This window comes from Schistocerca gregaria, chromosome 3 (genome assembly GCF_023897955.1).
Source record: "Schistocerca gregaria isolate iqSchGreg1 chromosome 3, iqSchGreg1.2, whole genome shotgun sequence".
NCBI classification, from domain to species: Eukaryota; Metazoa; Arthropoda; class Insecta; order Orthoptera; family Acrididae; genus Schistocerca; species Schistocerca gregaria.
In genome coordinates, this window is record NC_064922.1 from 730,347,874 (window position 1) to 730,371,617 (window position 23,744).

Genomic DNA, 23,744 nt, shown 5'->3' on the forward strand with positions numbered 1-23,744 from the left:
AATTGTAAATGTCACTTTTATGGTATGAGACTGAAATGTGGCAGCCAAACTACATGTATCAAGCAGTGGAATGTCCTGACTTCATACTCAGTAAGTTGCGCGCAAGATTTTGTCAACTGTGGCGGACCGCAACTGTTCAGAATTGGCACGATTAAGCAATTTAAAGAATGCGTCAGTGTGTTATTGAAGTCAGACACAGTGTCCGGGAATGAGTGAGTTCACAAACAGTTTATATGACTGTCGTTGCACATCCTGAATTTGCTCGTTAGTAGTAATGGTAGCCGGTGTAGAAAAAACTGCATTCACGCATACGGGAGTGAACGTGGGTAGAGTTCATTTTCCATTGCTAGCACACATATTGTACGTGATCTGGCTTCCCACAAGCAAAGAAAGTTGCTTTACACGAAGGGAAGTTTTGTCTTTTAAGTGTTGAAAAGCAACGAGAACCTGATTTCACAGCAAACACACGTTTTGACACCAGTTTACTCCGATCAAGATGTGGTGGTCTGTTGGCGAATGGTGGTCGGTCGTAACACCGTGCCTGTTTGTCACTTTGCATTACATTGCAGATGGGAGCTACCTCAAAGTTTCCACAGCACTGTTACATGAGTCCTGATATTCGACAATTTGTAACTCCTCTTCAGAAGTAGGATAACGATGCTTGAGAGTTTGTTCACGAATGCTTCTGCCTGCCACATTACACGTAAGTGCATCACGAATCATAGCGTCCACACAGTGCTGTCCACAGCTACGTTGAAAACGACTATGTTTTGTCAAACCCTGAAGTTCTGTGACTAGCTGATGGCACACCTGTTCTGGCTTTTTCTGCAATCGAAAGAACTTGTAACGAGCTGCAGCAATCTATACCTGATCCTCATAACGTAGAGAGGGTGGAAACGAAATATTTTAAAACTTGAATCTCCGACCTACTACTCGGGAATAACTTCTGAGTGAGCGTTGAAGTCAGCTTATCAGTCGTTCCATTCCTCTTGCCGTTGACTGAAAGCTAAGAACTGTGTTACGCACTGAGGATGTGCCGTGGATGTGGCTGACTGTTGTGGCGGAGTTGATGCAACAGTGGCTTGTGCGTAAATGACCTGCTGGACTGCCATCATCAACTGCGACATTTGGTGGTTCTGAAACACAATAAACTGTGTTAAATCAAAGTCAGCAGCAAACGGAGGTAGGCGCAGTTGGTGTAGGAGACGGGTTAGAGGCCATTCTAAGGAGAGGAACACCGCAACAAAATAATTACAAGCAAAGCAAATACAAAAAAGGAAGAGTAGCAGCCAGACTGCTAGAAATAGCACAATTAGTGCCAATGCTGCTCTGAAGGAAAAGAGAGAAATATTACTGACACATCGTGACGGAGTGGCGAAGAGGGAAGGCAGCGTATGTTCTGGACTCATCGTGGGTAGATGTTGTATCGGCAACTGTGGGAGTCAGGACCAACGCAAACAAGGAAGGAGAGAAGTTGCATTGGCCAGTGGCACGAATCCAAAACGATCTGCACATAGCACTTCTAGATTAATAGAACAATGTATTTCGAAAAAGGAGAGAAACGTTACCTAACTTCTCGTTGTCTTATGGCATCCTGTGCTTCCTACATGCAATTACGTTAATTACTCTCCACTACTACTCCTAGAATGCGGGCTAAGTATCATCATCCTGTTACTCATAACGTATTCTCTCGAAGTCTGCGATCAGACAGCTCTGGTACCGCATGACCGCTACGGTCGCAGGTTCGAATCCTGCCACGGGCATTGATGTGTGTGATGTCCTTAGGTTAAATAGGTTTAAGCAGTTCTACGTTCTAGGGGACTGATGACCACAGATGTTAAGCCCCATAGTGCTCAGAGCCATTTGAACAAATTTTTTGATCAAACAGTGGCCATACTAGCGATGTGTGACGGTTAAATCAGCTTTGACAGGGGACGCTGAATTCTGTCTTCCTCAAGGTGTGCCGCTGCTAATTCTTTCCACTGGTGCGCAGGTCAGCACCTTCTTGATGCCGTTTCGTGGCGATGCACTGGTCGATGTGAAGTCGCTGTTTTAGGACCACACGCCCATCGGCCCATTACCAGCATGATTTCATACGCATTCCTCAAGAGTGGATACCTTGGTGAAAGTCCTGCACGGTTAGTAACTGTTAAGAAGGTCGTCTTCGACGTTAATGGTAAGAACCTTTGTGATCTCTGTGAGTCGCCATTTTTCATTCTGTGTTCATCATATAAGTTAAAGGTTAGTTTTGAACATTTCTTGAATGTCGACGATGCCCATTGTGTACTACATACATGCTGTAGGAGGTTGATAGAGGTTGATCTCTGCACATCCAGCAAACTCATTTTCTGTCACCCTCCTGATGGACACCATGTGTCATTAGCCGCTAATACTTTTCCTGTCGTAACTGTTAACACAAAACTTTCAAATGAGGCTTACTAAAGATTGAACTTACGACATCGCACTGAAGGGTTTCATTGTTAGACTTCTAGTTGTTTCGTGACAGTACTACTTCCATTGAATTAGATTTATTTCCGCATCTATGTACTTGTCCAGAAAAGAAAGAGTGGAGAAGCCACATTGTTCACTGCTAGGTTTGAAGTACTGTTCCTTTCATACCGTTTGATGGCAGTGCAAAGTGTTAATATACCATCTAAATATTATGAGCTATAAAAACACTCAGTGGAATGTCATTACAACATCTGCGACAAACATTACATGATGCACTTATCCTCTGACGAACGACCATGAATGTTGACGGAATTACAGGTGATCATTACCGAGAAAATTACGTTGCGGTTATGTAGGGTGGTGACAAACCCTTTGATGGTCGACACCACCGGTTATTTGAAACCATTAAACGTCCTAATGCTAGGGGAGAATCATTTGGTACCAGATATAGCACACAAGATTCATGCTATAAAACACAAATTTATCCTCATTTTTAACTGTTTTCCGTCTTTTCCTTTAGTTGCTTTAAATTCGTGGAGGTATGTGCCGTCTATGCAACTAAATGAAGGCAGTTTGTTTGTTGCCATACGCGTTTCGCTTCATTTATTTGAGAAGCATTATCAGTGACCTGAAATCCATGTTTCTTTTTATATATAGAATAAGTGTATTATCTGCTAGATATACTCTGTTGATATTACATTTTGTCGGGTTTTCTAGGTTAGAAGCAACTTTTGTAGCACAAGTTCTATAAAATGATGTATCTTTCGTTTTACTTACTGCTAACACATATATGACGATAATACTGCCATGTCAGGCATTTCCCGTCAAATTATACAACAGTTTCAAGAATATCCATCTCAGACTCCACAAGACCATCCAACACATTAAATACAATCAAACCTGTAAAATAAATAATGTAATTCCGAGCTATATTAATGTAAAGGTCAGAAACAACTCTTTTGTAGCACAAAAAACGAAATCATTTGCAGAAAAGACTTGGTTAGAAAATGAAATCAAATCGATTTACACTAAGAAACTCATGCTTAGTAGGATGTTATATGATTTACATCTTGAGTTATCAGCTTTTGTTAACAACCCAACAGTGATGATCAACATAATACAAAAAACTGAACACATCACAGCAAGATCACTGTGAGGGAATTGGGTGATAGTTGTAGGTAAACAACTAGTATTCTCTCATATGACAATTTATTAGCACTTCACGTCTACACCGATACAAGTCCCTGAGGCTAACTCCCGTTAGCGGAAAACATCCTCCAAAACTCTCCATCTCAAAGACAGCACACTTACACTCTTTACAAATATCGATATTTACGGCGCTACACGCCACATAGCCGCCCCCCCCCCCCCCGCGCAGTATGGAGTACGTCCCTGTGAATTGGGGGAGGGGGGGTGAGAAGTTAGGAAGGTAACATACAGTTCTTCAGCGTCAGGCGGAAGCGGTCGACTGGTAGGAGACCGGGGGGTTAAACCCGGTACGTCGACGGCAAAATCAGCAAGCGAAGCCGGCGGCCGAAGACGACGTCCTGTCCTGGAGTGGAGGTGTAGCACTTCGTCTGCAGGCAGGCGGAGAATCACCTTGCCAGAAGGCCTAACAAAGGCACGCAAATTGCCACACGCAGCACTTGTGCTTAATTTAAAGCGACGCACCACACGAGTTTCTGCACTTCCTCCCTCAATTTTGTCACACGAGAGTAACACACACGCCTTATCACCATCAACAACAACAGATAATTTATGTATGTCATCAGGATGTACATGTGTTGTGAATTCTTGGGTGGCACCTGTACGAGCCAGGGGGGGGGGGGGGACGGCAGGGAGGTGTGGGGAAGCCATGGCAGGGAGAAGCGATTGCGGAGAGGGGTGTGGCAGGTGCACTGGACTGCGCAGGCGACAACCTCGGGTGATCAACTGACGGCCGAGGGAGTGTGGCCGAAGGCAACGAGGAGCCCACATGGATTGAACGGCGTGACCAAGAGCTGTCACACGAAGATGGTGATACAATGGTAGAATCCAAGTGGTTGGCAGCTCGACTGCGAGGGCTGGGAGGAGTGAAGCCTTGATAAGTTTGGCCACTCGAATTAGATGAGAGCGGAGAAGAAGCAGTGCTCGGCAAAGAAGCCCGCTGTGGAGAATCAGTACCCGAATGTATGGTATGAGAAGATGAGTGGCCACTTGAAGTAGGACTGGAAGAGATAGGGGCCGAATCAGGGGGGTCCACCTGAGGCTCAATGAAAGCTGGTTTCACTCGGTTGAGTGAGACCGTGGTTACAGAGTCTTTTATGAGGAGGTCCATGTTATTCCCGGAGCGTTTGACAACCTTGTAAGGACCTGTGTAGGGTGACTGAAGTGGGGCTTTGATTGAGTCATCTCTGAGAAACACATACCCACAAGAGTCTAGAGTGCGCGGTATGTACACGCGCGGAGGTGTATGACTAGCCGGAAGTGGCGGCTGAAGTTTGCTGCAGTGCAAGCGCACTCGCTCGAGAAGTGAAGGGAGTTCGGAGGGCCGAGGAAGTGGGGTGGGAGCGACTAATTCTCCAGGCAAAACCACCGGTTGGCCATACACAAACTCGGCTACGGAACCCTTGAGATCTTCCTTGAAAGTCGCACGAAGGCCAAGAAGCACCAAGGGCAGTGCTTCTGTCCATAGTGTGTCATGACAACGCAAGGCAGACTTTAAGGTACGATGCCATCGCTCGACAAGCCCATTGCTTTGGGGGTGGTATGCAGAAGTATGAATTTTGACAATACCACACATTTTACATAAATCGGAGAAAACTGAAGACTCAAATTGCCGTCCCTGGTCAGTAGTGAGGTAAACAGGTGAGCCAAATCTAGAGATCCACGAATCTAAGAATGCTCGGCTTATTGTCTCAGAGGTAATGTTTGGAATAGGCACGGCCTCAGCCCACCGAGTCATCCTGTCAATGGCTGTAAACAAGTAACGGAAACCCTCGGAGGGGGGCAAAGGTCCTACGAGGTCCACATGAACATGATGAAACCGGCCTGGCGGTTGGGCAAAACAGCCAAGGGATGGGGAAGTGTGCCTGGAAACTTTGTTCTGTTGACACAACAAGCATGTCCGGGCCCAAGACTGACAGTTGCGGCGCATGTCTCTCCAAACAAACCGTTCAGATACCAGACGGGTGGAAGCTTTGACACTGGGGTGTGCTAATGTGTGTAATTTGTCAAAGACCTGGCGCTGAAGGGGCTTAGGAATGAACGGCCGCAACGTACCAGTCGATTCATCACACCACACTAATTCAGGTATGCCGGGGAAAGTAGAGCGTACCGGTTTGAGAGAGGAGCTGTGGTCCGAAATCAACTGCATGGTATCAGGGTCCGCCGATTGCAACCGAGGTAGGTCTGTTAAGTCAATTAAGGTTGTGACAGCACCTACACGCGAGAGAAAATCAGCAACCACATTGTCCGCTCCTCGGATGTAGCGAATGTCATTTGTAAATTGCAAGATGTAGTCGATGTGACGAAAGCGTCGTGGGGGCGGATCAGACGAAGGATTTTTTATCGCAGGAACCAACGGCTTGTGATCAGTGAGCACATAGAAATCTCGTCCCTCAACATCAGTTCTGAAGTGTTTTATGGCCTCGTACACTGCAAGTAATTCTCTGTCGAATGCTGAGTATTTCTTCTGTGCAGTGTTTAACTTTTTTGAGATAAACTGCAGGGGTGTCGTAACATCATTGTATGTCTGACTCAGTACTGCGCCGACAGCACTGTCACTAGCGTCAGTAGTGATAAACATTGTCGCGTCCGCACGTGGGTGAGCAATAGTGACAGCGGAGGCCAACAGCTGTTTGAGTTCGTTAAATGCCTTGTCCATGTCTGGTGTCCATGGGACCTGGCGGGTGCCGGAAGTTTGTAAGCCTGCGAGTGCATCTGTGAGAGGTGCCTGCACCGCAGAAGCAGCTGGCAAATGTTTACGGTAATAATTGACTGTTCCGATGAACCTGCGTAATTCCCTATAGGTCTGGGGGCGTGGCATCTCAAGAACAGGCTTGATCTTGTCCTGCGGTGGTGTCAGACCGTCCGACGACACAACATAACTTAGGAATGTGACGGATGACTGGTGCAATTGAGTCTTTTTATTGTTCAGTTCTATACCAGCAGCTGCTAACGTGTCTGTCACGACTTGAACACGCTCCTTACTCTGTTCCAAAGTATGAGCAAAAACCAATATGTCGTCCATGTATACGAAACAAAAGTCTAAATTGGATAAGGTTTGATTGATGAAACGCTGCCACGTTTGGGGGGGCGTTTTTCAACCCAAACGGCATAAATTTGTATTGAAACAACCCGAAGGGAGTGGTTATGGCAGTCTTTTCAATATCCTCCGGAGCCATGGGGATCTGATGAAATGCGTGCTTGCAGTCCAAAACAGAGAAGTACTCTGCACCTGCGAGCGCATGATTGAAGTCCGCAATGTGTGGGACCGGGTATTTATCAATGGTGGTGCGGGCATTTAAACGCCTATAGTCTCCGACCATACGCCAAGTACCGTCTTTCTTTTGATCAAACAAGATAGGACTAGCCCAGCAACCGGAAGAAGGTTCAATTATTCCCTTTTGTAATAAATCATCTAATTTTTCTTTTGCAATTTTCATAAATTCCGGCTTGAGGCAGCGTGGGCGTTGCGATATGGGCGGCCCAGCGGTTAGACGTAACCGGTGAACTGTGCCATTAGTGACTACTGCAATACGTGGCGCGGCAAAACAGTCAGATGTCCGTGAAGCGGAGCAGGCGGTGGCAGGCAAGCAAAGCTGTGGCGCTGAGGCGTGCCAATCGCTCGAAGGCTGCGTAGCGAACGCACGCATGTTAATCTGGGCGAGGTTGGTACACTGGTTTTTGGTAGCGGGCCGTGCCGCTACGCGCGCTGTAGCCTCGAGTGGGTGTGGCCTAACAGCAGACGGCTGTATTTCATTGCCACGGGCTTGGGAGGTTAATTGTTCATTCGAAACGCATGGACCATGAGCACACAGGCATACACTGTCATTACAAGGGGGAATGCTGACACAGTTTGCAGAGTTCACAACATTGTCATTAATGTGTGTGGACACGGGAACACCAGATTGGCACGGACTAACCTTGTCTGTAGCCGACGAGTCGTCCGCTTGTAGTGACGCGAGGCGTTGTTGTGTGGAGGTCAACTCGTGATGTATGTCGCGGGGATGCAACAGCATTTCCCTACGTTCCATCCGCAAGTTCGAAGACTCGGCGCGCTCCGCTAGCCACTCGTTTGTCCAAGATAGGTTTGGGCACTTCTTAGCCCAGCGCACATGTTTGGTGTTAGCCGAACTGTCACTCGGCGGAGCGAAAGGAATATGTTTGTTCAGTGGGGGGTAAAACACAGTATTTTTCACAAAATCTAGTGACAACTGATAGTGCCTGAGGAAATCAATTCCGAGAATAGGTTCTTCAACTGTTGACTCTAAAAACGTCCACTTCAGCTTGCACTCGGGCGAAAGTTTCACTGTATACAGTGTAGAACCCGAACACTGTAAGGTAGACAAGTTCACTGCACGAAGTACTGTTTTGTGCGGTTGCACTTTATTGGTCGCTAGGCGAGCCGGTAGCAAAGAGACATCTGCGCCAGTGTCTACCAGAAACCGTACACCCGATTGTAAATCTCGGACATAGACTCGACCACACTTACTGTTGTTGTCCAAAACGGAATGCAACGTTGGATGGTGCACGTTGTTTATGTCGCAGGAGGTGGCACCGCTGCCTACCTGCGGTTGGAGTTTGGGTAAGAGCACGGCGACTGGCATTTGCGTGCTTGCTCCCCGAATCTCGCGTGGAAGAAACAGTAAGATTGAGCGGGCCTGTGCTCCTGTGGGTAGTAACTAGGTGACGGAGTATGCGACCCAGAATCTTCCACCGAGGCCGGTGCGCTGTCGTTGGGCGGAGCTGGAGGTGCAGGTAGGGCGGCTAGTTTAACAAACTTGTTATTAGCAGCACCAGACAAGGGCGTGGTGTTGGACAGCTTCTTAGTGCGGTCACGTCCAGAATGCAGTGCGTGGAGCTCACGCTGCCTGGCGGAGTAAGCTCTATCGGCGGCACGTAAACGTTCATTTACTGGCCTATCCTCATACGCAGAGATTGCAGTCTGGACAGGCAGAGGCAGCTTTTCTGTCCAGATTTCTGCGAGTGTGTCATCAGGCATAACTTGCTCGTCGACGAGAAGACGGATGCACCGCCACAGCTGGGACGGAGACCTGTCGCCGATACGCTCTTCGTAAATTAGCTGTCGCACGTTTTCTCTCCTGGTTTTTGAGACGTTCTCCAGTATCGTCTGTTTCGCCATAGCATACTTCTCTGATAGGGGCGGTGCTTTGACCAGATCATGAGGCACACGAAGCGCGCGTCGTCGTCCAAAGCACAGACATTGAATGTTTTCTCAACCAGGTTGAACCAAAATTCCGGGTGAGCGGGTTTGAAGTCTGGTAGTTTCGGCAGATTCGGCACAGCAGTCACTGTGGAGGTGCACCTATTTCTTCGGATGGGAGTAGAGCACGAAGAGGATAGAGTGTCCGAATTATTGGCGTCCTGTAATGCGGGTATCGCAAAGTTCACTTGACGCCGGGGGGGGGGGGGGCGGCTGAGAAGCGACGGACGCACGAACAGTGTGAGAATCGTAGTCACAATGTGCATTCTCATTGACTAGATAGCTCGGAGAGAAGCCGCTAGTACTTACGTACGCCGGTGAATGTCCGTTATGCACTCTGTATTCATTCGGCCGTGAATGGTGGGGGTGGTTGTAAATGTCCGGGTAATTACTGTCCAGCACAGAATTGTTGACTTGATTATGAGCAACACAAGCATCCCACACATGTCCACAAGGATGCACACTCGATGTGATATTGTCTGTTTGGCGAGCATTGAGCACATGTTGACTAACCGGCGCGGAAGGATACACACGTGGCGGGAACTGGCTCGGGATTGAATTTACTGCTGGATTTTCCAAAGTGGCAAGATTCCGCTCGACACCACGAACTGTATTGAATTGTGCGTTCGACACAGGAGTAGGAATGTTCCGAACAACACTCTGTGGAGAACACGTGGAAAAGTCTAGGCTAACAAAGCCAGAGTCCGCGACCGTTGGCGGTTGGCAGAAACTGGCTGCACTCGATGAATTCCACTGCATGTTCCGGCTGAAAGATTCCGAAGGATCTCGCGGCATATCCACTACGACGGCAGGGATGCTGGAGAGATGTTGCTGAGATCCGGGCGGCGGTGAGTGCTGAAAGGTCATTGTCTGAAGCTAAAACACCGGCCCTCGCGATCGCGAAAAGAAAACCGACGCGGTAGGCGCGTAAATAACACTTCGTGCCGTAACTTGAACGCGTATTACACAAAACGGGGTCACCAGTGAGGGAATTGGGTGATAGTTGTAGGTAAACAACTAGTATTCTCTCATATGACAATTTATTAGCACTTCACGTCTACACCGATACAAGTCCCTGAGGCTAACTCCCGTTAGCGGAAAACATCCTCCAAAACTCTCCATCTCAAAGATAGCACACTTACACTCTTTACAAATATCGATATTTACGGCGCTGCACGCCACAACTGCAATACACACACAACAAACATGAACGAAAAATCAAAACACTCACTAATAAAAATAACCATAGAGGAAAGTAAGACAAAGTGCAACACACCCATCAGCACAAATTTCACCGAAAATTAATAGATCTCACAGACACAAAATTAACTGAGAAAGAAACACAGCTATTAGAGAAAGGACTCAAACACAACATCAGCACAAAAATAGATAACCACTACATAGAAAATTTGATTGTAGAAACAGAAAACATCCTGGCAGAGGAAGAGAAAAACAAAAATAACACTATAAATACTGGACTAACACGAGAACTAGTGAAGAAAGAAATAAATAACATAATCACCAAGTCAAAGAAAGAGCAAAACAGTAAACTTCAAACAGAAAAAAACACCACTAAGAAATTAAAAGAAAAACTGCAAGCTAACAACATCATAGTCACAAGAGCTGACAAAAAAATATCACAAAACTAAAATCTGATCCAACAGCACGCTTCCAGACATACATAAAAAACAACCTCAGAGAGATCAGACACATACTTACAGATAAACAAAAACAACATATCACACAGAAGAACCCAAAAGCACCAACACTCAGAAGCCAACCCAAGGTCCACAAACCCCACATTCCATTGAGGCCTGTTATTAATTTCATGAATGCACCATCATACCATGTAGTAAAACACATGAAAAAATCATAATGCAACACTATGAAATGAAGAACAGCATAACAGTGAAAAACACAAATGAACTCATAACACATATAAAAGACTTACACATCCCACAAACAGCATCACTCATCTCTTTTGACATAGAGAACATGTACACCTCTATACCCACTGCAGACACAATAAAACTAATTGAAGAAAACTTACTAACACACACCAAACTACCTGTAGACAATATTAATGAAATAACAAAAACCCTCAAAGTAATCACATCCCAAAATTACTTCCAATTTGAAAAGGAATTTTACTTACAAGATGACGGGCTCCCAATGGGATCCCCAATTTCAGGAACACTAGCAAACATATTCATCAACTACATAGAAAACACAATCTTCGATACAGTCATCACAAAGAAAGGATACAAAATTGTTTACTGGTACAGATACGTAGATGACATAATCTGTATGGTAGATGAACCAACAGAGAAAATTGATAAACTTCATACAGATATAAACAACATACATAAAAATATTCAATTTACCATAGGAAAAAAACATAAAAGCAAATACATTTCTTGGATATAACAATAAAGAGAGAGAACAATAAACACACATTTGACATCTTCAGAAAGCCTACAGCCACAGACACAATCATACATGCTTCATCCAACCACCCACAAAATCAAAAATTAGCGGCCCTACGACACATGTTACACAGGCTAAATAACATCCCACTCAGCAAAGTAAATTATGAAAAAGAGTTACAAACAATACAACTTGAAGCCACTAACAATGGTTACAGCACCCATATAGTACAAAAACTCAATGAAAAAATTAAATCACAACTAAAGAAAAATCAAATCAAGCAGAGATTACAGAACCCCACAAACACTACAGCACACACAGAAACACAAAACAATAACACTCATGACATGAATAACAGAAAAAAATGGTATACTCTCACATACAAACACAAAACAACACACAAGATAGCAAATATATTAAAGAAACAGGGATTACAAATAGCTTACAGAACAAGAAACACACTTCAATCACATTTACAAACAACAGAAAAACCAGACAAATACCAAGGAGCAGGTATATACCAGCTAAAGTGCCAAGAATGTAAAGCAGCATATCTGGGGATGACAAGCAGGAACTTTAAAACTAGGTATTAAGAACATATAAGAAGTTGGAAATATGAGAACAGTCATTCTACCTTTGCCGATCACCTGATAAAACATGGACATGAACCATCCAACATGGAATGTGACATGACAGTTATCAGAGTGAATATTCACAACAAAAACCTCCTGACATTGCAAGAAAACTTCCACATACAAAGAGCCATTGCAATGGAAAAGAAGGTACTCAATGACCAAATCCATATAAACAATAACTCCCTGATCATGCTAGCCACCAAAACAATAACAAACTGAAGTGCAACTAGGATAAATAATTAATGAATATCCTTCCCCTCTTCTCTCTCTCTCTTCCTCCTACCCCCCCACCCCATACACACACACATACTCACAGATTAATAAAAATAAATAAAAAACAGGATTGCACACACACACAGACACACAACAAATGAAAACCACAAAACACAACAGAAACAAAAGACAAACACATAACAACAGTTGGCAACACTACAGACTGCAAACACACATATGTTGATCGCCAAATGGCAGTGAAAGTGAAATGTGATGTGACAAATGGCTAAACAACACCTGATTCGGCTAACTGGAGCATGAAGACCAGCAAATACATCTCCAGAAACACATATGTGTTAGCAGTGCTGGAAATCGTAAGTAAAACGAAAGATACATCATTTTATGGAACTTGTGCTACAAAAGTTGCTTCTAACCTAAAAAACCCGACAAAATGTAATATATCAACAGATTATATCTAGCAGATAATACGCTTATTGTATATATAAAAAGAAACATGTATTTCAGGCCACTGATGATGCTTCCCAAATAAATTAAGCGAAACGCGTATGGCAACAAACAAACTGCCTTCATTTAGTTGCATAGACGGCACATACCTCCACGAACAAATTTATCCTGTTGCAAAATCAACTTCAAGCTCCGGACATGGAACATTTCCCATAGCTTAAGGCAGTAATCTGTAGATCGGAGGTGACAGATATCGTTTCTATACTTGGAATATTTCATCGTAACTTCTTAAAGAGCGCTATTTATGTGTCAGACCGTTCTCGCTTTTGGCTGCTGATTTACGTCTTTGTTTGCAACTTGAGCTGTTGTACGATCTACCACCCACTTCACCGATCTATGTGCTGATTCAAGGAATTTACAAGACTTTCACGAAAGGGTGCCCCTGACAAGCAACTTAGGTTATTTTATTTGGATCAGAACATGCGTACGAAGGGTTTTTTCTGTTAAGAAAAAGAAAACTTCCCGCAAACGGTCAGTTTCAATGAATTTTTGATGTTTATAATCCCATACGTGTGTCTAGTTCGCGAACCATACCTATAGAACAATTACATATTCTAAGATCGAAATGTACATACATTTATAAGGATCCCAACTTAATGTTACATGCCTATATATAAAGCGTTTTGTAGCTGTACTCACAGTATTAGCACTATGTAATGTCTTTATTTAATTAATTAACAAAATTTAATGGTTCGGTAGCAAAATAAGAATCTGAAAATAAAACCACTTGATAATGTTCTGTTTATATAAGTATGGTTCAACATTCGTCTCTTGAAATAGTCGCACTGTGTTTAAAACACGTAGTCCCAGTTTTCCCGCATGTTTAACATTCAGCATATAGCCGTCTCACTCACACACTTTCTAAGACTATCACAGTGGTGGGGAAAGCTAGAGTGAAACAGCAGCATTCACAAGAATATCAAGTAAAGAGGCAGGTAGTCTCTGTAGCGTAAGTTCATTTCACAAAAACAACTATAACGAAGTTCTCAATGTATTATGGAAATAAAATTTCGGAAGTCTGAAATTAAGTGAAATTCTTCCATCAGTGAACAAACAATAATAGTTTTACAATGACGAACCAACTTAAATTTCCTGAATCCCGAAACAAATAATTAAGCCGTTCAACGCGTGGAATTAATCACAAAATTCTTAATGGTCACCAACATCTTGAAATCTAAATAAAGTTGCGTTCAAAGAGAGAAGAAAATAGTGCTTCAATTCTTTGTTCTGAAAACAAATTTCGCTCTCTGGCTGAAATAGCGGAAACAACACACTTTCATAACATCTTCAGCGGAGAAGCACTATGGATCAAACAGTACAAAAAATTTCCAAGTCCTGCAAGCTATGTAAACTAATTCCAGTTTTCAGAATTGTGCTATTGTTTGCAGAGGAGAGAAAACAGCATCGCTGGAGGGCTGTAGTTCGACGTTATTCCAGAGCACCTTTAAAAGTTAGGTTATTGTTTTATAGCCGCGGTACTGTCAACGCAGATATTTTCTTTTAGCAAAGCGCGATACCTGGACTAGGCAGCTCAGTGACGAATCTTCCAGTCATTTTAAGGTAATGTGTGGAATTAGGCCCTAGCCTGTTCTACGTTTTCGTTACAAAAATTGTCGTTGTATTTGATCTAGTACGTTGCAAAGCAAAGTGACAGCTTAATGCATATTTATATTACCGAGTAATTATGAACATCCATTTGGTTCTGTTTCAATGTGTTCGTAGAATATCGCTCGGATGTGGCTTAGAATTTGCATTGCTTTTCTAGACTGTCTCTATTGTTTTATCAATTGTAGCAATGTTATGACACATACAGACAATTTCACTGAAATAATAATAGTGATATTAAATTAACATGATAAAATCTAACTGAAATATTAACACATTTTCAAAGGATACATAAAAAATGTAATCAAAGCACGGGCGCGTTAAAGGACGAGGCAGCTTACGTTGCCGCGTACGCAGACGGAATGTCCAACGCAAAGAGACGCAGCGCATTCGGCAAGAGCTGGTTAACGTGATTTTGCGCTCTCAGCACTCTCCAGAGGAGCTGTCGGGTTTCCTTGGCCGGCAAACTATGATGTCTGTTATCGAAAATTGTCGAGCGTAAAATTCCTACCTTAGCTCTATTAAAATGCACGTTTCCTCCCTCGCCCATATGCTAGTTGTGTTGTTCTGTCTGTGGTGTACATAAATAAAAATTTCAATATCCGTAAACATGTAATAATAAAAAAACTGAGAGGTACATGTCCAGGTCAGTGAGGACATCACCTTAGAAGTTCACCAAAACTGAAACGTCCCCTTAGAAAAATTGTACATGGATGTGCTTAAACTGATACACAATATTTTTTGCGCAACACAATCTGACTTTCAAACATCCCTACAAAAGAATGGCCCTGACAAACATTAAACTATACCTTTCACAAATCACTTACCTCACAAAAATTTTCGTTACTCAAGCTACTGCAATACAGCGAGCGCCAATACTGCCAGCTAAATAAAAGATTCAAACTACTGAAGGCACTAACTACTGACAGGCATAGTTAGCAAATGAAAGATTTTGATAGAGAACAAACAATGTATTTACCTTAATATTGTTCGAAAGTCATTATATATATCAGTTCATGACATCCAGTCTTACAAATTTCAAAACTCCGCCATTTCTCTCTCCACATCCACCACAGCTGGCGGCTCACCTCCAACTGCGCAACGCTGCGCGCTGTTAACAGCCAACTGCCCAACACTACAATGGCAGACAACAATGCAAACTAGCCACAGACTGCACACAACACAGCCAGTGATTTCCATACAGAGCGCTACATGGTATTACCATTAAAAAAAACTTAAACAGCCTACTTACATAGCCCCCATGCTCCCTACAAAAAAAGTTTACAAATTGTTTTGCAAATTAGCAAAGCAAATGCAGTATTGCAACTAACATAATGCAATGCACAGCAAACAAGAAAAATAAATCAGTAGTAAAACTAGCTTAACAGAGTGATACAAAGCGAAGTTTAGTAGCACTATGCCTGGCAAACAGCAGCAGCAAATGCAATAACTTATATCTAAACAGGACAAAGCTCAAGCAAAAAAAATATTACACTAAAGATGGCCATGTCTAATACCTATGTCACATCTTAACAATAGGGTAATGCATCACAATTTATTCTACAAAAGTAATTACCAAGTACTTGAAAATAAAATTCTGTATGCAATTCCTGTGAAGGGAAATGTCTTTTTGTGCTCCTTCGTTTTTTTGAAGTACATCATAAAGTTATTCTTTACTGGGTCTGTAGTCATAAAATATTTATATTAGTACAGCTATAAAATTTTATTTTAACCAATGTTGCAGGGCAGCTAGAAACTAGATATTAAATGAATTGAGCAATCTCTCAACTAGAAAGACAATAGATGTAAAAATGTTTCTCATCATTTCATTAGGCATTTTAGTAAATATCATAACTTAAGAGCTCCAAACTGTAATCATATATTTTCAAGTTTGAGCGTGTCGTATTTGCGATCCTTTCTACAAAGAAATGTCAATAGCGATGATAATGGCCTCTTTTTTCCACCTGTGCCTCTGAAAGGCACACACTAATGGCTTTTTTCCAGGCGACTGTCGCGCAGCTGGGTGCCCACGACGCATTACGTGAAGATGGTCACTTAACTTTCTCACTGAAATATTTAAGACACCAGTTTGCACTACAGTGACAGTCTCATATAAAAGATTTCACAGGTCGAGAATCTGCGTTACAAATGCGTAGAAACAAAATCCTATAAATATAACAGTGTCCAAAACTTTTCGTCGGCGTTGTGATACATTTACGCATATACATACATTTCATGATTATGAAAATACGATTCTTGGTTTCCAACATCCTTTTCCACAAATCAGAGTCCCTAACCACTACTCATTATTCCTTACCTTATTATACATATACATATTCATCGACACTCCTTCAATATTTCATCATAAGAAATACATAGCATAATCAAATTCCTCATATACGGTAGCATCATCTTATTGATCATAAACATACCTCATCAGCATAATAGACATGGTCGTCGTAATAATATCATAACGTCTCAGTCAATTCTCAAAAACGTTGTAGCTTCCTCCAATAATTTCAAAACGCAAAAAAAAATCTCTGCTCATTTCAATAGTGTCATCTACATCAAACGTACTTTAAAAATTTTGATCACATACCAAATACATCATTCAAACCTCTCATAGTATCACAATGGTTCCAAGAAAATATGAACATTTCACAAAGTACAGAGAAAATACAATTTCATAAGTGTGAAGTTATCCAACTGTGTAATTACGTAAACTTCTGTCACTGATGTAGTAAAATAAATATTTGTCTCTCTTAGTTTAATGGTCAGATAGCTGTGTAATTCTGTGTTAGAGAAATATGGTACCGATGTGTAAAAATGTATAAGCAAATACCAAATTAGCTAGAGCTGCTTGTGCGTGCCACACACATGGTACACAAAGTAAGCGTGCACCTCCCTGAGGATTAATGTAACCATACCCGCAGGTTTTACGGACTACAGCAGTGGAATGAAATATATCACGGAAAACTTTCCTTGTAATTGAAAAATCTTGAAAAATAAATGGTTTAAGTACAAAATTAATCACGCAAATGCGTGTCCTGTAGCGCCAAATGTGCGTCTCGCTGTAAGATAATTCTGTGGAAGTGTCATAGTTATCTTCCTCTGTAAGCAAGGTTCTCAATGTACTCACCTCATCATAAACGAAAGTGAAATGCTTTGCATATAGATGTCTTAGTTATTATGCTTATTACCGTGATGAAGAAAGTACTGTGCTGTAAGGTATTGTTGCGCTACGGAAAAGGCTGTCTCATCGTAGCTATACCACAAAAGTTACTCTTAAAACATGTTTTACTTTCCAGAATAATTCAGAGAAACTGTGCAGATATAAAACAGATACACCGCAAAAGCTACATTGTAAATTGTCACTCATTAGTAGCGTCGTGATAAAATCGTGTAGTTGTCACATAAACTAACCACTGTGTCATCTGATATCTCACAGAAAGTACTTTAAATCCAGAATGTATTTTCAAGTAAACCAAAAAGTTGCATTAAAATCTCATTAGCAGTATCAGTATATGTTCTAAGCATGTAAGTGTTATAGTCGTTACGTAATCGTGCAACTAACAAGCAAGAATGTACACTCACATTAACAATGTGATGTCTGTTCACTATAACAATGCATTCGTAATTTCTGTTTAAATAAGTTCTCTTGGTTCTAGACTGAATATTTAACTTCAAACATTGTTGCATGTTAACAGTTTCTTAAGTCTGACAAAGCATACTAGAAATGTGAAGTGAAAAGTTTTATGGCGAAGACAAAGTTAAAAAGCAGATTATCTTACAATAAACGGCTTTACACGTGAAATGTTGTGTAAACTTTTACTCCTTCTAGTACGCAGAGTTACAACTTCAACGCAAGTATCATGTGGTATACGTCAGATTCTGGAAAGTCCATTGTAAACTAGAAAGAATTTGTGACTCAAGTGTTTCTGCTTATGTGACAATGAATGAGCTTTAATGAGAAATTTCTGACCAATATATAATTTCTTTGCATTTGCTTTATCGTGTAGTTTTCTCCTTTTGTCTGCTGCAGAATTTATATTTTTAATAGCCAAATGAATTATGTCTTTGTGTCGAAGTTTACGTGTATTCGGAAAAGGCACAAGCTCTCTGATTCTGTTCGATGGTTCTTCATTCTTCAGTACAAGAGTAGGTAGTAAAGCAGTGGAGTCAGGAGGCAGTTCATTCAGCACATTTTGAAATAAATGTGAATATCTGTCCCAATGCGCTTCTGTGACAATAAAGTCTGCAAAGCGTATTGATTTCTTTCATAATCCGTTCAGACTGGTTACAATGTGGTGAGTACAATGAAATAAAAACAGGTTTGATTTTATGATTCCAAAGCATGCGTGACCAAACAGCAGATCTGAATTGCGGTCCGTTATCTGAAATGACTTTAGCAACGTGGCCAACTTCACCTAAGAAATTTTTAACAAAGGCGTTGGATACAGACCGTCCAGTGGCTTTACGTAATGTAGTGAAGGAAACAAATTTTGAAGTAAGTTCAACAGCGACTAGAACGTACGAAAATCCATTCGATGTTCTGACAAGCGGTCCCAAGAGATCAACAGCAACAGATTCTTTTAATTTAGAAGGAATGATAGGAAACAACCGAGCACGATGTGAGATAGTGGTTTCGCCTTTTGACAAAGTTTACAAATAGACAAGACTCTTCGAATTCTCTTTTCCATATTGTTAAAATAACAAGTCATTCGAAGCATGTGAGAACATTTTCGTGCACCAAAATGTGCATAGCTGAAATGAATGTACCAAACGAGCTTATTAACAAAACCGTCAGGATTGCAAAGTACCCATAGCTTGTCATCAACAGTGCAGCGTTTGAACAGTATGTTGTTTCTAACCAGATAATAATGCCGAATCTGTGTGTGTGTCTTTTCGTGCCATTTACTTTTGATGTCTTTCCAAATCGGATCTTTATCTTGTTCATGAGCAATGTCCTTTAAAGATGTGGGGTTGAAGTTTACAAAGGCGACTTTCTGAATGAAAAATACTGAAATTTTTCTCGAGGTTGCCTTCTGTGTTACCTTTCTCAAGTCCAGCCGGTGCGCGTGAATGTGCGTCCGCAACAATGTTTTCCTTGTCGGGAATGTAGACTATTGTGAAGTGGAATTATTGCAGAAACAATGCCCAATGTTTTAACATTACATGATTTAATTTTGATGACATAAGAAATTGTAATGAACGATGATCATTGTATACCTTTACGTGCTTACCAGAAAGAAAGAAACGGAATTTGTTAAATGCCCATACGATAGGTAAAGCTTCTAATTCAGTAACGGAATAATTTTTTTCAGATTTTGTTAGCACTCGGCTAGAAAAAGCAATGGTTTTTTGAACAGTGGTGTCATTTTCTGTGGCTTCTTGAAATAAATGGGCACCAAGACAGACTTTACAAGAATCCCTGCTAAGGAAGAATTCTTGTGACAGATCTGGATGAGCCAGTATTGAATTCCAACTGTGCTTGTTCGTCCCAGTTCTAAATAGTATTTTTTCCAGTGAGAGAACAAAGTTTTGGTGTAACTAGAATTTGCATATTCAGAAAACGACGGTAAAAATTTACGAGACCTAGAAAACTGTGGACTCGTCTTTTTGTAGATGGAACTGGAATGGCTCTGATTGCTTCTAACTTTCAGGATCCGGCTGAATGCCTTCAGAAGAAATAATGTGTCCCAAAAACTTCACCTTTGTCCTACCGAATTCAGACTTTTCCAAGTTAATTGTAATTCCAGATTCTGCAAAAATATGTAACACGCTGTTGAGGATGCGATTATGTTCTTCGCACAAGGCTTCTGCTATCTCAATGTCGTCCACATATAAGGTGATGTGACGTTTTAAGGACTCAGGTAATATGGAATTCAGCCCGCGAATGAACGCTGCCGAAGAAATCCTCAAACCAAAAGGAAGTTTCCGAAATTGATAACAAACGCCGAAACAAAGGAATGCTGTGTATTTTCTACATTCTGGGTGAAGTTCGATCTGATAAAAGCTGGATCTGAGATCAACAGAAGACAACACTTTTACACCATTAAAATTTTGAACAAGTTCTTCCGACGTTTGCGGCCTGTCTGTTTCAAGAATGATGATAGTATTGATATGTCTCCAATCTAAGACAAGCCTGATCGATCCATTTGTCTTCTCAACAACACGTAATGGATTTTTGTATGAGCTTACTGCAGGCTCAATAATGCCCTCGTCAAGCATAGATTGTATTTCTGTTCTAACACGGTCTCTATAATGTGCCGGAATTACGTATGGTCTAACACACAATTTAGTATGCTCACGAACACGAAATTGATATTGAAAGCCCTTGATTGTTTCTGTTTTGTGAGTAAAAACTGTGGAATATACTTGCAAAATCTCAAAAAGGTCCTGACTATCAGTGTCATTACAATTCTCCATTGTTTGAATTTTATTTTGAATTACTTGCAGAGTGATTGCTAGTGTCAAGCTCCGTCGAAAATTCCGAACTCTTGTTTAACAGGATGTAAAGCCGATTATTTTCTTCGTCATGGTTTGAGAGCCAATCTTCAAATTTCAAAGCTATTGACTTACCTACCTTCTCTAAACTTATCTCAGCATCGTGAAAGTTTAAGATTGCTTTGTATTCATTCAAAAAGTCTACTCCAAATATAATTTCCTTCGACAATAATGGAACAATAAGAAAGTTCATAGAGAAGCTGTCGCTTTGACAAAATAATTCTAAGTTGGTTTGTTGGCGTAAATCTACACTTTTTCCAAAGATTGCATATTGTAATTTAATCTTACGTAACGGAAGTGTAGGGCAATCGTTCGATTTGTTGCATTTGCTAAAGGTTGTATCACTAATTACTGAAATAGGACTGACAGAGTGAAGTACTGCCGTAAATTGTACGTCATTTACTGTAATGTGAATCACAGGATATGCAATGTTATGTTTTACATCGTGTTTCTGGAGTAAGATGTCCCTAATGTCTTCCATTTTTACGTAATTACTAGCTACGGCAGCTGCGTCGTCAGTTTCGTAAGTACTTTTTGTGGCTGCCAGCGGTATGAGTCATTGCCTATTGTCTCTTTGTTGGCCCGCGTCGTTATTCGGATTTGGAGACCTAACTACTACAAATTCACCTTGTCGAGAGCGCCCTGCCCTGTTTGAATTTCGCCAGTTCTGATGCAATTCTGGTCTGTCGTTACCATTATATCTTCTGTCGTCATGACAGTAGATTCCATAGTTTCTTTCTTGTCGGTCATGTGGTGGAGAATTTCTTCCGGAATCGTAACTTCGCGCTGGACCGTTACGTCTAAAGTTATTCTGTCTCCCTTGATAACAATTATTTTGTTTCCCATATTGTCTGTTTCTCTGATTGTCTCTGTGATAGTCACTACTGCGGAGAGGTGATGATCTTTCCCTGTAATTATTACTACTCTGCCAACGGTTATCACACGGGTGGTGTCTGTTTTGGTCAAGATTTGTGTTGTGAGAATAGCCTTGTTGTGTCCAGTTATTATTTCTTTCATCGCGGAATTGCGACGGATGTGACCTGTAATTGTTGTATTCCTGTTTTTGCGTTTCGCAATTGTCAGTGTCAATTTCTAATTCTTGTAAGAGTTCCTGAAAAGTTTCAATGTCCTCTTTGCAACGTCCTGCCAAAATAATATGTCGTAAATGTTCAGGTAATTTGATTAAGCAAATGCGGATGAGTTCTGAGGGGCTGTACGGGTTAGACAGGTACTGATTCTTGTGCAACATGTCTTCACAATATTTCACAAGACTGGAGAGTTCAGATTGTTCGAAATGTTTCAATGATGCTATGTTTTATTCGGTCTTGTGTAGCTTGAAACCAATATGCTGAGAGGAAGGCATGATAATTCTCTTTCACTGTGGCAATCGTGAATGACCGATGGCATTCTTACAGCTGGTTCATTCTCTAAATAGCCACACATAAATTCTAATATGTGCTATAATGACCAGTTGGGAGGAAAACAATGAATCGATGAAGCCACGCTTGTGGATGAATGTCGTTGACGGAATTCTTAAATGTTTTGAATTTACGTGTAATAATAAACGGTTTATAGTCAAAATCATCATGTCGGCGAGTCGCATGTCGGTCATTGTCACATCGTTTCAGCGGTTCCATCTCAAAATTCAATGCGCCTTGCCAATTTCTTTCATAATTTCCGAGGTGTCCTGTGTTATTATTTTGTGGTTGTTCCGTATTTCTATGTCTCTCTTCCCGTACTGGAGCGCGAGTGTCCTCTGAAACATGTAATTCTTGTAATACTTGTGCCAACTAATCTTGTACTTCCCAAATTTGTCCTTTGTACTGTGTATTGATTTGATTTTGATTTTGTTTGAATTTTCTAAGTTGTTCATACTCTCCAGTGTCAGTGAAGGCTACAGGTCTTGTGTCTTTAAGATCATCAATTACCTTTGTAGATAAATTATTTAGCTGATCCGAAAGTTCGACTACTTTCTCTGATAATGAACTAATTTCCTCTATGTGTCTTTCTGAACCAATGTTCAGAGTATCTATTGTGTCCTTTAAGTTTTCATGAGTTTTTGCAAGTTGTGTAACCGAATCGGTAGATGCAACTGAGTTAATTTTAGCTTGCAAGGTCTCATGATTTTCATGAACAATAGTTTGCAGTTCTTTTATGGCTGCTTCGTGATTCTGTAATGCATTTTCATGCCGCGAAAAAATAGGGTGAAAATGCTTACAAATTTGTGTTTTTACGTCGTTACAGACTTTTTTACATTTCGATTCAATGTTATGTAACTCAGTAGTTGAATCTTCACGTGTTTGTTCAAGCGTGGTGTCTAACTTCCGAAGATTTTGTTCCATTGTGTCTAACTTTTGAGGATTTTGCTCCATTATGTCTAACTTTGAAGCTTTTGCTGTGTTTTTCTCTGATTTTGTTCCATTGTGTCTACCTTTTGAAGCTGTTGTCTCATTTGTTGCATTAATTGTAATAACAATGGACTGGTGTCTCAAACATGTTCCTCTGTGCTTTTCGGCAGTGAATTTGCACCAGGAACATTCACATTCTGACAAGTGGAAAATGTGTCTTGACTCATTTGAGAAAACGGTGAGACCCAAAACCTGAGTCTACAGTATTTGCAATATTGTGTTCTGTCATTCCCGATTCCTGAGGCGAGCTGTTGCCGACCGATAATGCTTCTCTGGTCACTACCTGTTTCACTGTCTACACCATTATTTGACGCCCGCTCCATTTCACTATGCACAGTTACCAAATTACTACTTTGAATGTCTGTTAATTCATTACAGGTGCTGGTAAGCTACGCTCGTCGTCACTATAATTTCTCAGTTTACTTTGGTACCTAGTGTTACGTTTTTCACACGCCATTATTGTCACAATATTTCACACGATAACACAGAAAAGCACAATTTGAAGAGCATAAATAAGAGAACACATTAACATAGCGCATAAAATAA